Source organism: Oncorhynchus mykiss, chromosome 16 (assembly GCF_013265735.2).
Source record: "Oncorhynchus mykiss isolate Arlee chromosome 16, USDA_OmykA_1.1, whole genome shotgun sequence".
Classification (NCBI taxonomy): Eukaryota; Metazoa; Chordata; class Actinopteri; order Salmoniformes; family Salmonidae; genus Oncorhynchus; species Oncorhynchus mykiss.
The window spans coordinates 70992471-71005241 of record NC_048580.1 but is presented as its reverse complement, the minus strand read 5'-3'; the positions used below and the strand labels follow the sequence as shown (position 1 = coordinate 71005241).

The 12771-nt window shown below is 40.5% G+C and overlaps 5 non-coding genes across 5 annotated transcripts; 3 read left to right on the top strand and 2 right to left on the bottom strand.

Annotated features, from left to right (window-relative positions):
* Positions 1 to 441: 441 nt before the first annotated feature.
* On the top strand, positions 442 to 515 carry trnat-agu. Its single transcript has one exon. It is a non-coding gene; the product is annotated as a tRNA-Thr (tRNA).
* A 284-nt stretch (positions 516 to 799) lies between these two features.
* trnah-gug lies at positions 800 to 871 on the top strand. The gene has a single exon. It is a non-coding gene; the product is annotated as a tRNA-His (tRNA).
* A 946-nt stretch (positions 872 to 1817) lies between these two features.
* Positions 1818 to 1891, top strand: trnat-agu. Its single transcript has one exon. It is a non-coding gene; the product is annotated as a tRNA-Thr (tRNA).
* Positions 1892 to 7454: 5563 nt separating this feature from the next.
* On the bottom strand, positions 7455 to 7525 carry trnan-auu. Its single transcript has one exon. It is a non-coding gene; the product is annotated as a tRNA-Asn (tRNA).
* Positions 7526 to 11778: 4253 nt separating this feature from the next.
* Positions 11779 to 11849, bottom strand: trnan-auu. Its single transcript has one exon. It is a non-coding gene; the product is annotated as a tRNA-Asn (tRNA).
* Positions 11850 to 12771: the final 922 nt, after the last annotated feature.

Sequence of the window (12771 nt, the reverse complement as noted above, 5' to 3'; positions counted from 1 at the left end):
AAGAATCGACAGAAGAAAGTTCAATTGTAGTTCTAAACATACTTAGGGTGTTTTTTACTCACTTTTTGTCTCTCCCGAGACGTTATTCCTCTCTCCTACAGCGTCAATCACAATTACATCCACTTGGCCAATTATGAAAATTATGTGATGACGTCATTTAGCGACTTCTAGCTACTTTTAGGACCAGCAATAGCTACTTTCCTTCCTGAGGATTTGGCAACACTGCCTCTCACATGCTCAGGCCCACTTTGCGTCCCAAAACGTAGCTTAAGAAACCCTGTTGCTAGACAATTGAAGGTGTCTGTATCGTTTCCAATATTAGTAAAAGACATCTCTTTTGTGATGTGATTTTGCTAGACAGAGATGTGGGTTAAATTAATGAGACTGGTTTGATTCAAATAGGTGTGGGTGTTCACATCTGCAACATATATGACTTTTATGGGTGCTGTGGCTTAGTTGGTTAAAGTGCCTGTCTAGTAAACAGGAGATCCTGAGTTCAAATCTCAGCAGTACCTTTTTATTGTTCACATTGGTGGAGAAGGTCAGAGGGGAGGGCACTCAGGTTTTCTCACCAATGGATTTAGAGAATTAGAGATGACGTGAGGAGGATGCAATTGAGATATTCCAATGTCACGGAAAAAGGGCACTTTTTGAATGAGAAAAAACCTACCGACTGTGTAAAGCTCCACTGTTTCTTCAGTTTATTCATTATCGAGACCAAAATGAAAAGAGTTTAGCCAGCTTGTGCACATCACTTTCACAGCCTATGTAGGCTTTACAAAGCCAGCTCTTGAAGCCGGCCGTGATCGTATAGTGGTTAGTACTCTGCGTTGTGGTCGCAGCAACCCTGGTTCGAATCCGGGTCACGGCACTGCAATGTAATTTTAGAAGGGTTGTTTTTTGAATGAGTTAAGACTTACTATGCAAGCTAAGAAACTCAGCAACTCTGCCGTTTGACAAAGTTCCCCACCATATTGTAGGTTAATTACTTACACGAAATGATTAATCTGCTGTTTCAGACGTTTTTACCATTTTTAAGCTCGAGAGCCAAATGAGAAATGCAGTGTCCTCGAACGACCAACTTTATGAAGAAATAGTGTATGATTCTGAATGTTCACTCATATCTCGCGACCCACCTATGACATGTTAATAGCCGCTTTGGGTCCCAAATCATAGTTTAAGAATTCATGTCAGAGGTTCTTGAGTTTATTCATCTCGAGACCCAAATGAAAAATGTACTGTCCTCGAATGATCATAGTTACGAAGAAATAGTATGTGATTACCATTGATTACTGATATCTCGCTACCCACCTCTCACCAGTGTTGCCAACTTAGCGACTTTGTCGCTATATTTAGGAGGTATTCAGAAAAAAGACAAGAATCGACAGAAGAAAGTTCAATTGTAGTTCTAAACATACTTAGGGTGTTTTTTACTCACTTTTTGTCTCTCCCGAGACGTTATTCCTCTCTCCTACAGCGTCAATCACAATTACATCCACTTGGCCAATTATGAAAATTATGTGATGACGTCATTTAGCGACTTCTAGCTACTTTTAGGACCAGCAATAGCTACTTTCCTTCCTGAGGATTTGGCAACACTGCCTCTCACATGCTCAGGCCCACTTTGCGTCCCAAAACGTAGCTTAAGAAACCCTGTTGCTAGACAATTGAAGGTGTCTGTATCGTTTCCAATATTAGTAAAAGACATCTCTTTTGTGATGTGATTTTGCTAGACAGAGATGTGGGTTAAATTAATGAGACTGGTTTGATTCAGATAGGTGTGGGTGTTCACATCTGCAACATATATGACTTTTATGGGTGCTGTGGCTTAGTTGGTTAAAGTGCCTGTCTAGTAAACAGGAGATCCTGAGTTCAAATCTCAGCAGTACCTTTTTATTGTTCACATTGGTGGAGAAGGTCAGAGGGGAGGGCACTCAGGTTTTCTCACCAATGGATTTAGAGAATTAGAGATGACGTGAGGAGGATGCAATTGAGATATTCCAATGTCACGGAAAAAGGGCACTTTTTGAATGAGAAAAAACCTACCGACTGTGTAAAGCTCCACTGTTTCTTCAGTTTATTCATTATCGAGACCAAAATGAAAAGAGTTTAGCCAGCTTGTGCACATCACTTTCACAGCCTATGTAGGCTTTACAAAGCCAGCTCTTGAAGCCGGCCGTGATCGTATAGTGGTTAGTACTCTGCGTTGTGGTCGCAGCAACCCGGTTCGAATCCGGGTCACGGCACTGCAATGTAATTTTAGAAGGGTTGTTTTTTGAATGAGTTAAGACTTACTATGCAAGCTAAGAAACTCAGCAACTCTGCCGTTTGACAAAGTTCCCCACCATATTGTAGGTTAATTACTTACACGAAATGATTAATCTGCTGTTTCAGACGTTTTTACCATTTTTAAGCTCGAGAGCCAAATGAGAAATGCAGTGTCCTCGAACGACCAACTTTATGAAGAAATAGTGTATGATTCTGAATGTTCACTCATATCTCGCGACCCACCTATGACATGTTAATAGCCGCTTTGGGTCCCAAATCATAGTTTAAGAATTCATGTCAGAGATTAAAAATGGTAAAAACCTAAGAAAAAGCAGATGAATCAGTTAATGTAAGTAATTAACCTACCATGAGATGGGGACTTTGTCAAATGGAAGAGTTATTGAGTTTCTTAGCTCACACAGGAGGTTTCAACTCATTCAAAATACAACCCTTTTGAAATGGCAATTCTTTGCCGTGACCCGGATTCAGACCGGGGTTCCTGCGGCCACAACGCAGAGTACTAAACACTATACGATCACAGCGAGCTACCAAATATTGCTTGTAAAGCCTACTCATGCTCTGACAGAGACCTGTAAAAGCTGGCTGAACTCTTCATTTAGCGCTCGAAATGAATCAACTGAAGAACCAGCTGAACTTGAGACGGTTGGTACGTTGTAATTCTGTGAAAAAGGTCCCTTTTTCCGTGAAATTGGAATATTTCAATTGCATCCTCCTCACATCTTTTCTCCTCTCATCTTTTCTCCTCTCATCACTCCAAATTCTCAAGACTCATTGGTTGAGAAAAGCAGAACACTCTCCACCAATGTGGTCAAAGACATGTTTGAAAAGGCTCTGCTGAGATTTGAACTCAGGATCTCCTGTTTACTAGACAGGCACTTTAACCAACTAAGCCACAGCGCCTGTTGATGCCAAGTATGTTCCAGGTAAGAACACCGCCACACGTATTTATATCAAACATGTCTCATTAATTTAACCCATATCTCTATTTTGCAAAATCACATCACAAAACATATGTTATTTACTAATATTGGAATCGATATGGACTCCTTCAATTGTCTAGCAACAGGGTTTCTTAAACTATGTTTTGGGACCCAAAGTGGGCCTGAGTATGTGAGAGGTGGGCAGCGCGATATCAGTAAAAATTTTGAGTCACAAGCTATTTCTTCTTATTTTCGGTCATCCGAGGACAGTACATTTTTCATTTGGGTCTCGAACTGAATAAACTCAAGATACTCTGACATGGATTCTTAAACTATGGTTTGGGACCCAAAGTGGGAATATCGCGAGATATGAGTAAACATTCAGAATCATACACGATTTCTTCATCATTTTGGTCGTTTCGGGGAAACTACATTTCTCAGTTGGATCTCGAGATTAAAAATGGTAAAAACCAAAGAAAAAGCAGATGAATCAGTTAATGTAAGTAATTAACCTACCATGAGATGGGGACTTTGTCAAATGGAAGAGTTATTGAGTTTCTTAGCTCACACAGGAGGTTTCAACTCATTCAAAATACAACCCTTTTGAAATGGCAATTCTTTGCCGTGACCCGGATTCAGACCGGGGTTCCTGCGGCCACAACGCAGAGTACTAAACACTATACGATCACAGCGAGCTACCAAAGATTGCTTGTAAAGCCTACTCATGCTCTGACAGAGACCTGTACAAGCTGGCTGAACTCTTCATTTAGCACTCGAAATGAATCAACTGAAGAACCAGCTGAACTTGAGACGGTTGGTACGTTGTAATTCTGTGAAAAAGGTCCCTTTTTCCGTGAAATTGGAATATTTCAATTGCATCCTCCTCACATCTTTTCTCCTCTCATCTTTTCTCCTCTCATCACTCCAAATTCTCAAGACTCATTGGTTGAGAAAAGCAGAACACTCTCCACCAATGTGGTCAAAGACATGTTTGAAAAGGCTCTGCTGAGATTTGAACTCAGGATCTCCTGTTTACTAGACAGGCACTTTAACCAACTAAGCCACAGCGCCTGTTGATGCCAAGTATGTTCCAGGTAAGAACACCGCCACACGTATTTATATCAAACATGTCTCATTAATTTAACCCATATCTCTATTTTGCAAAATCACATCACAAAACAGATGTTATTTACTAATATTGGAATCGATATGGACTCCTTCAATTGTCTAGCAACAGGGTTTCTTAAACTATGTTTTGGGACCCAAAGTGGGCCTGAGTATGTGAGAGGTGGGCAGCGCGATATCAGTAAAAATTTTGAGTCACAAGCTATTTCTTCTTATTTTCGGTCATCCGAGGACAGTACATTTTTCATTTGGGTCTCGAACTGAATAAACTCAAGATACTCTGACATGGATTCTTAAACTATGGTTTGGGACCCAAAGTGGGAATATCGCGAAATATGAGTAAACATTCAGAATCATACACGATTTCTTCATCATTTTGGTCGTTTCGGGGAAACTACATTTCTCAGTTGGATCTCGAGATTAAAAATGGTAAAAACCTAAGAAAAAGCAGATGAATCAGTTAATGTAAGTAATTAACCTAGCATGAGATGGGGACTTTGTCAAATGGAAGAGTTATTGAGTTTCTTAGCTCACACAGGAGGTTTCAACTCATTCAAAATACAACCCTTTTGAAATGGCAATTCTTTGCCGTGACCCGGATTCAGACCGGGGTTCCTGCGGCCACAACGCAGAGTACTAAACACTATACGATCACAGCGAGCTACCAAAGATTGCTTGTAAAGCCTACTCATGCTCTGACAGAGACCTGTACAAGCTGGCTGAACTCTTCATTTAGCACTCGAAATGAATCAACTGAAGAACCAGCTGAACTTGAGACGGTTGGTACGTTGTAATTCTGTGAAAAAGGTCCCTTTTTCCGTGAAATTGGAATATTTCAATTGCATCCTCCTCACATCTTTTCTCCTCTCATCTTTTCTCCTCTCATCACTCCAAATTCTCAAGACTCATTGGTTGAGAAAAGCAGAACACTCTCCACCAATGCGGTCAAAGACATGTTTGAAAAGGCTCTGCTGAGATTTGAACTCAGGATCTCCTGTTTACTAGACAGGCACTTTAACCAACTAAGCCACAGCGCCTGTTGATGCCAAGTATGTTCCAGGTAAGAACACCGCCACACGTATTTATATCAAACATGTCTCATTAATTTAACCCATATCTCTATTTTGCAAAATCACATCACAAAACAGATGTTATTTACTAATATTGGAATCGATATGGACTCCTTCAATTGTCTAGCAACAGGGTTTCTTAAACTATGTTTTGGGACCCAAAGTGGGCCTGAGTATGTGAGAGGTGGGCAGCGCGATATCAGTAAAAATTTTGAGTCACAAGCTATTTCTTCTTATTTTCGGTCATCCGAGGACAGTACATTTTTCATTTGGGTCTCGAACTGAATAAACTCAAGATACTCTGACATGGATTCTTAAACTATGGTTTGGGACCCAAAGTGGGAATATCGCGAGATATGAGTAAACATTCAGAATCATACACGATTTCTTCATCATTTTGGTCGTTTCGGGGAAACTACATTTCTCAGTTGGATCTCGAGATTAAAAATGGTAAAAACCTAAGAAAAAGCAGATGAATCAGTTAATGTAAGTAATTAACCTAGCATGAGATGGGGACTTTGTCAAATGGAAGAGTTATTGAGTTTCTTAGCTCACACAGGAGGTTTCAACTCATTCAAAATACAACCCTTTTGAAATGGCAATTCTTTGCCGTGACCCGGATTCAGACCGGGGTTCCTGCGGCCACAACGCAGAGTACTAAACACTATACGATCACAGCGAGCTACCAAAGATTGCTTGTAAAGCCTACTCATGCTCTGACAGAGACCTGTACAAGCTGGCTGAACTCTTCATTTAGCACTCGAAATGAATCAACTGAAGAACCAGCTGAACTTGAGACGGTTGGTACGTTGTAATTCTGTGAAAAAGGTCCCTTTTTCCGTGAAATTGGAATATTTCAATTGCATCCTCCTCACATCTTTTCTCCTGTCATCTTTTCTCCTCTCATCACTCCAAATTCTCAAGACTCATTGGTTGAGAAAAGCAGAACACTCTCCACCAATGCGGTCAAAGACATGTTTGAAAAGGCTCTGCTGAGATTTGAACTCAGGATCTCCTGTTTACTAGACAGGCACTTTAACCAACTAAGCCACAGCGCCTGTTGATGCCAAGTATGTTCCAGGTAAGAACACCGCCACACGTATTTATATCAAACATGTCTCATTAATTTAACCCATATCTCTATTTTGCAAAATCACATCACAAAACAGATGTTATTTACTAATATTGGAATCGATATGGACTCCTTCAATTGTCTAGCAACAGGGTTTCTTAAACTATGTTTTGGGACCCAAAGTGGGCCTGAGTATGTGAGAGGTGGGCAGCGCGATATCAGTAAAAATTTTGAGTCACAAGCTATTTCTTCTTATTTTCGGTCATCCGAGGACAGTACATTTTTCATTTGGGTCTCGAACTGAATAAACTCAAGATACTCTGACATGGATTCTTAAACTATGGTTTGGGACCCAAAGTGGGAATATCGCGAGATATGAGTAAACATTCAGAATCATACACGATTTCTTCATCATTTTGGTCGTTTCGGGGAAACTACATTTCTCAGTTGGATCTCGAGATTAAAAATGGTAAAAACCTAAGAAAAAGCAGATGAATCAGTTAATGTAAGTAATTAACCTACCATGAGATGGGGACTTTGTCAAATGGAAGAGTTATTGAGTTTCTTAGCTCACACAGGAGGTTTCAACTCATTCAAAATACAACCCTTTTGAAATGGCAATTCTTTGCCGTGACCCGGATTCAGACCGGGGTTCCTGCGGCCACAACGCAGAGTACTAAACACTATACGATCACAGCGAGCTACCAAAGATTGCTTGTAAAGCCTACTCATGCTCTGACAGAGACCTGTACAAGCTGGCTGAACTCTTCATTTAGCACTCGAAATGAATCAACTGAAGAACCAGCTGAACTTGAGACGGTTGGTACGTTGTAATTCTGTGAAAAAGGTCCCTTTTTCCGTGAAATTGGAATATCTCAATTGCATCCTCCTCACATCACTCCAAATTCTCAAGACTCATTGGTTGAGAAAAGCAGAACAGTCTCCACTCTGACCTTTCCACCAATGACATGTTTGAAAAGGATCTGCTGAGATTCGAACTCAGGATCTCCTGTTTAATAGACAGGCGCTTTAACCAACTAAGCCACAGCGCCTGCAGCTGCCAAGTATGTTCCAGGTAAGAACACCGCCACACGTATTTATATCAAACATGTCTCATTCATTTAACCCATATCTCTGTCTTGCAAAATCACGTCACAAAACAGATGTTATTTACTAATATTGGAATCGATATGGACTCCTTCAATTGTCTAGCAACAGGGTTTCTTAAACTATGTTTTGGGACCCAAAGTGGGCCTGAGTATGTGAGAGGTGGGCAGCGCGATATCAGTAAACATTTTGAGTCACAAGCTATTTCTTCTTAATTTCGGTCATCCGAGGACAGTACATTTTTCATTTGGGTCTCGAACTGAATAAACTCAAGATACTCTGACATGGATTCTTAAACTATGGTTTGGGACCCAAAGTGGGAATATCGCGAGATATGAGTAAACACTCAGAATCATACACGATTTCTTCATCATTTTGGTCGTTTCGGGGAAACTACATTTCTCAGTTGGATCTCGAGATAAAAAATTGTAAAAACCTAAGAAAAAGCAGATGAATCAGTTAATGTAAGTAATTAACCTAGCATGAGATGGGGACTTTGTCAAATGGAAGAGTTATTGAGTTTCTTAGCTCACACAGGAGGTTTCAACTCATTCAAAATACAACCCTTTTGAAATGGCAATTCTTTGTCGTGACCCGGATTCAGACCGGGGTTCCTGCGGCCACAACGCAGAGTACTAAACACTATACTATCACAGCGAGCTACCAAAGATTGCTTGTAAAGCCTACTCATGTTCTGACAGAGACCTGTACAAGCTGGCTGAACTCATCATTTAGCGCTCGAAATGAATCAACTGAAGAACCAGCTGAACTTGAGACAGTTGGTACGTTGCAATTCTTTGAAAAACTTCCCTTTTTCCGTGAAATTGGAAAATCTCCATTGCATCCTCCTCTCATCTTTTCTCCTCTCATCACTCCAAATTCTCAAGACTCATTGGTTGAGAAAAGCAGAACACTCTCCACCAATGTGGTCAAAGACATGTTTGAAAAGGCTCTGCTGAGATTTGAACTCAGGATCTCCTGTTTACTAGACAGGCACTTTAACCAACTAAGCCACAGCGCCTGTTGATGCCAAGTATGTTCCAGGTAAGAACACCGCCACACGTATTTATATCAAACATGTCTCATTAATTTAACCCATATCTCTATTTTGCAAAATCACATCACAAAACAGATGTTATTTACTAATATTGGAATCGATATGGACTCCTTCAATTGTCTAGCAACAGGGTTTCTTAAACTATGTTTTGGGACCCAAAGTGGGCCTGAGTATGTGAGAGGTGGGCAGCGCGATATCAGTAAAAATTTTGAGTCACAAGCTATTTCTTCTTATTTTCGGTCATCCGAGGACAGTACATTTTTCATTTGGGTCTCGAACTGAATAAACTCAAGATACTCTGACATGGATTCTTAAACTATGGTTTGGGACCCAAAGTGGGAATATCGCGAAATATGAGTAAACATTCAGAATCATACACGATTTCTTCATCATTTTGGTTGTTTCGGGGAAACTACATTTCTCAGTTGGATCTCGAGATTAAAAATGGTAAAAACCTAAGAAAAAGCAGATGAATCAGTTAATGTAAGTAATTAACCTAGCATGAGATGGGGACTTTGTCAAATGGAAGAGTTATTGAGTTTCTTAGCTCACACAGGAGGTTTCAACTCATTCAAAATACAACCCTTTTGAAATGGCAATTCTTTGCCGTGACCCGGATTCAGACCGGGGTTCCTGCGGCCACAACGCAGAGTACTAAACACTATACGATCACAGCGAGCTACCAAAGATTGCTTGTAAAGCCTACTCATGCTCTGACAGAGACCTGTACAAGCTGGCTGAACTCTTCATTTAGCACTCGAAATGAATCAACTGAAGAACCAGCTGAACTTGAGACGGTTGGTACGTTGTAATTCTGTGAAAAAGGTCCCTTTTTCCGTGAAATTGGAATATTTCAATTGCATCCTCCTCACATCTTTTCTCCTCTCATCTTTTCTCCTCTCATCACTCCAAATTCTCAAGACTCATTGGTTGAGAAAAGCAGAACACTCTCCACCAATGCGGTCAAAGACATGTTTGAAAAGGCTCTGCTGAGATTTGAACTCAGGATCTCCTGTTTACTAGACAGGCACTTTAACCAACTAAGCCACAGCGCCTGTTGATGCCAAGTATGTTCCAGGTAAGAACACCGCCACACGTATTTATATCAAACATGTCTCATTAATTTAACCCATATCTCTATTTTGCAAAATCACATCACAAAACAGATGTTATTTACTAATATTGGAATCGATATGGACTCCTTCAATTGTCTAGCAACAGGGTTTCTTAAACTATGTTTTGGGACCCAAAGTGGGCCTGAGTATGTGAGAGGTGGGCAGCGCGATATCAGTAAAAATTTTGAGTCACAAGCTATTTCTTCTTATTTTCGGTCATCCGAGGACAGTACATTTTTCATTTGGGTCTCGAACTGAATAAACTCAAGATACTCTGACATGGATTCTTAAACTATGGTTTGGGACCCAAAGTGGGAATATCGCGAGATATGAGTAAACATTCAGAATCATACACGATTTCTTCATCATTTTGGTCGTTTCGGGGAAACTACATTTCTCAGTTGGATCTCGAGATTAAAAATGGTAAAAACCTAAGAAAAAGCAGATGAATCAGTTAATGTAAGTAATTAACCTAGCATGAGATGGGGACTTTGTCAAATGGAAGAGTTATTGAGTTTCTTAGCTCACACAGGAGGTTTCAACTCATTCAAAATACAACCCTTTTGAAATGGCAATTCTTTGCCGTGACCCGGATTCAGACCGGGGTTCCTGCGGCCACAACGCAGAGTACTAAACACTATACGATCACAGCGAGCTACCAAAGATTGCTTGTAAAGCCTACTCATGCTCTGACAGAGACCTGTACAAGCTGGCTGAACTCTTCATTTAGCACTCGAAATGAATCAACTGAAGAACCAGCTGAACTTGAGACGGTTGGTACGTTGTAATTCTGTGAAAAAGGTCCCTTTTTCCGTGAAATTGGAATATTTCAATTGCATCCTCCTCACATCTTTTCTCCTCTCATCTTTTCTCCTCTCATCACTCCAAATTCTCAAGACTCATTGGTTGAGAAAAGCAGAACACTCTCCACCAATGCGGTCAAAGACATGTTTGAAAAGGCTCTGCTGAGATTTGAACTCAGGATCTCCTGTTTACTAGACAGGCACTTTAACCAACTAAGCCACAGCGCCTGTTGATGCCAAGTATGTTCCAGGTAAGAACACCGCCACACGTATTTATATCAAACATGTCTCATTAATTTAACCCATATCTCTATTTTGCAAAATCACATCACAAAACAGATGTTATTTACTAATATTGGAATCGATATGGACTCCTTCAATTGTCTAGCAACAGGGTTTCTTAAACTATGTTTTGGGACCCAAAGTGGGCCTGAGTATGTGAGAGGTGGGCAGCGCGATATCAGTAAAAATTTTGAGTCACAAGCTATTTCTTCTTATTTTCGGTCATCCGAGGACAGTACATTTTTCATTTGGGTCTCGAACTGAATAAACTCAAGATACTCTGACATGGATTCTTAAACTATGGTTTGGGACCCAAAGTGGGAATATCGCGAGATATGAGTAAACATTCAGAATCATACACGATTTCTTCATCATTTTGGTCGTTTCGGGGAAACTACATTTCTCAGTTGGATCTCGAGATTAAAAATGGTAAAAACCTAAGAAAAAGCAGATGAATCAGTTAATGTAAGTAATTAACCTACCATGAGATGGGGACTTTGTCAAATGGAAGAGTTATTGAGTTTCTTAGCTCACACAGGAGGTTTCAACTCATTCAAAATACAACCCTTTTGAAATGGCAATTCTTTGCCGTGACCCGGATTCAGACCGGGGTTCCTGCGGCCACAACGCAGAGTACTAAACACTATACGATCACAGCGAGCTACCAAAGATTGCTTGTAAAGCCTACTCATGCTCTGACAGAGACCTGTACAAGCTGGCTGAACTCTTCATTTAGCACTCGAAATGAATCAACTGAAGAACCAGCTGAACTTGAGACGGTTGGTACGTTGTAATTCTGTGAAAAAGGTCCCTTTTTCCGTGAAATTGGAATATCTCAATTGCATCCTCCTCACATCACTCCAAATTCTCAAGACTCATTGGTTGAGAAAAGCAGAACAGTCTCCACTCTGACCTTTCCACCAATGACATGTTTGAAAAGGATCTGCTGAGATTCGAACTCAGGATCTCCTGTTTAATAGACAGGCGCTTTAACCAACTAAGCCACAGCGCCTGCAGCTGCCAAGTATGTTCCAGGTAAGAACACCGCCACACGTATTTATATCAAACATGTCTCATTCATTTAACCCATATCTCTGTCTTGCAAAATCACGTCACAAAACAGATGTTATTTACTAATATTGGAATCGATATGGACTCCTTCAATTGTCTAGCAACAGGGTTTCTTAAACTATGTTTTGGGACCCAAAGTGGGCCTGAGTATGTGAGAGGTGGGCAGCGCGATATCAGTAAACATTTTGAGTCACAAGCTATTTCTTCTTAATTTCGGTCATCCGAGGACAGTACATTTTTCATTTGGGTCTCGAACTGAATAAACTCAAGATACTCTGACATGGATTCTTAAACTATGGTTTGGGACCCAAAGTGGGAATATCGCGAGATATGAGTAAACACTCAGAATCATACACGATTTCTTCATCATTTTGGTCGTTTCGGGGAAACTACATTTCTCAGTTGGATCTCGAGATAAAAAATTGTAAAAACCTAAGAAAAAGCAGATGAATCAGTTAATGTAAGTAATTAACCTAGCATGAGATGGGGACTTTGTCAAATGGAAGAGTTATTGAGTTTCTTAGCTCACACAGGAGGTTTCAACTCATTCAAAATACAACCCTTTTGAAATGGCAATTCTTTGTCGTGACCCGGATTCAGACCGGGGTTCCTGCGGCCACAACGCAGAGTACTAAACACTATACTATCACAGCGAGCTACCAAAGATTGCTTGTAAAGCCTACTCATGTTCTGACAGAGACCTGTACAAGCTGGCTGAACTCATCATTTAGCGCTCGAAATGAATCAACTGAAGAACCAGCTGAACTTGAGACAGTTGGTACGTTGCAATTCTTTGAAAAACTTCCCTTTTTCCGTGAAATTGGAAAATCTCCATTGCATCCTCCTCACATCTTTTATCC